The sequence below is a fragment of the Bison bison genome, unplaced genomic scaffold (assembly GCF_000754665.1).
Source record: "Bison bison bison isolate TAMUID 2011002044 unplaced genomic scaffold, Bison_UMD1.0 scf7180017864470, whole genome shotgun sequence".
NCBI lineage: Eukaryota > Metazoa > Chordata > Mammalia > Artiodactyla > Bovidae > Bison > Bison bison.
In genome coordinates this window covers 3,823,274-3,825,573 of record NW_011495031.1, presented here as the reverse complement: position 1 = coordinate 3,825,573, position 2,300 = coordinate 3,823,274, and positions in this window count along the sequence as shown.

The following is a 2,300-nucleotide window of genomic DNA, read 5'->3' as shown; positions in this document are numbered from 1 at the left end:
TGGCTGTCATGTTTTTCCAGAAGTCTTTCTTGAGTTCATCAAGCAAGGATAATAACTCTCTTCTGTTGTATAAACCTCTATATGTAATATATATTCATTTGTAGCCTTAAATTTTTTAAAGCATTATTCAAACATCCCTAATAAGAAGACAGAGATATAATATAACCATCTTGAATCTTGAATAAAAAATACTTAGGCAAGCATCTCTACTTTAGAAACATAAATGGATACACAAATAGATATTTAGAGATAAATAGTTGGCATTTTAGTCTAGTATCATATTAGTTTACACTATTTTTCTGTAAGTCACTTCTATAGATTTTTTGATGATTATAAAGGACAGAACAACACAGAGTCAGCATTAAAAGCAGATTGGGGATTCTACAGGAAAATGGCTCTACAGCAGTACTCTAACGATTTTACCTGCACACAGACCACGTGGCCATCAGAGTCTAACCCAAGTGTTGATCTGGAGCCCTGTGACTCGGTTTGGAGCAAGCAGAGAGAAGCCTCATGAGAAGTTGCTGCAAGGCAGTTTCTCTCCTAATCTTGTGAAAGACTGACACAGAGCTAATTCCTGTACATATCTCTCGTTTCAGTTGAGCACAGATTTTCCACCGAACCTCATCCCACGGAGTACAGATTCAGGTTCTGTGTAAGTTTATAAAACTGCTTGGTTTGGTTTAAAAACTGCTCCCCAATGGCAGAGTGACCCATCACCTGTGTTGTCTGTCATCTGACATTTGTGGTTTAAAGTCATAATGTGAAACAGGGAATATAGGGAACTGCTACTATGCTGATCTTACTTTCCTTTGGCATAAGTAATAAAGAGTCTCTTTGAGGCCATTGACTCTGCACTGGCCAAATCTATGGTACAGTGATAAAAACGTGTTGTCACCCTGTTATTATGCTGTTTTTGGAATATCTGACAACTTTTTAAAATGCCAGCTGTTAATAGATAGCAAATTTTGCCAACTATCAACAAAAATATTTATAAATACGCTCTTAAAGAGTGAAAATTCATGATAACACTCAATAGAATTTATAATCTACCTGTTGAAATAGAAGTCACAAAATAAAGCAATAGTAAAAAGAATGGTGGCCTGTGTGTATCAGGTTCAGTTCAGTTCAGTCACGCAGTCGTGTGCAACTCTTTGTGACCCCATGGATTGCAGCACGCCTGGCTTTCCTGTCCATCATCTTCCAAAGCTTGCTCAAATTCATTGCCATTGAGTCAGTGAGGCCATCCAACCATCTCATCCTCTGTCATCTCTTTCACCTCTTGTCTTCAATATTTCCCAGCATCAGGGTCTTTTCCAATGAGTCAGTTTTTTTCATCAGGTGGCCAAAGTACTGGAGTTTCAGTCTCAGCATCAGTCCTTCCAATGAATATTCAGGACTGATTTCATTAAGGATTGACTGGTTTGATCTCCTTGCAGTCCAAGGGACTCTCAAGAGTCTTCTCAAACACCACAGTTAGAAAGCAGCAATTCTTCAGCACTCAGCTTTCTTTATAGTCCAACTCTCACATCCATACATGACTACTGGAAACAATTATACCCTTGATTAGATGGATCCTTGTTGGCAAAGTGATGTCTCTGCTTTTGGATATGCTGTCTAGGTTGGTCATAGCTTTTCTTCCAAGGAGCAAGTGTCTTTTAATTTCATGGCTGCAGTCACCATCTGCAGTGATTTTGGAGCCCCCTAAAATAAAGTCTGTTACTGTTTCCATTGTTTCCCCATCTATTTGCCATGAAGTGACAGGACCAGATGCCACGATCTTAGTTTTCTGAATGTTGAGTTTTAAGCCAACTTTTTCACTCTTCTCTTTCACTTTCATCCAAAGGCTCTTTAGTTTCTCTTTGCTTTATGCCATAAGGGTGGTGTCATCCACATATCTGAGGTTATTGATATTTCTTTGGACAGTCTTGATTCCAGCTTGCGCTTTATTCAGCCTGGCATTTTGCATGATGTAATCTGCATATAAGTTAAATAAGCCGGGTGACAATATGCAGCCTTGACATACTCCTTTCCCAATTTGGAACCAGTCTGTTGTTCCATGTCCAGTTCTAAGTGTTGCTTCTTGACCTGCATGCAGATTTTTCAGGAGGCAGGTCAGGTGGTCTGGTATTCCCATCTCTTGAAGAATTTTCCAGTTTTTTGTGATCCAAATAGTCAAAGGCTTTGGCATAGTCAATAAAGCAGAAGTAGATAGTAGATGTTTTTCTGAAACTCTCTTGCTTTTTTGATGATCCAGCGGATATTGGCAATTTGATCTCTGGTTCTTCTGCCTTTTCTAA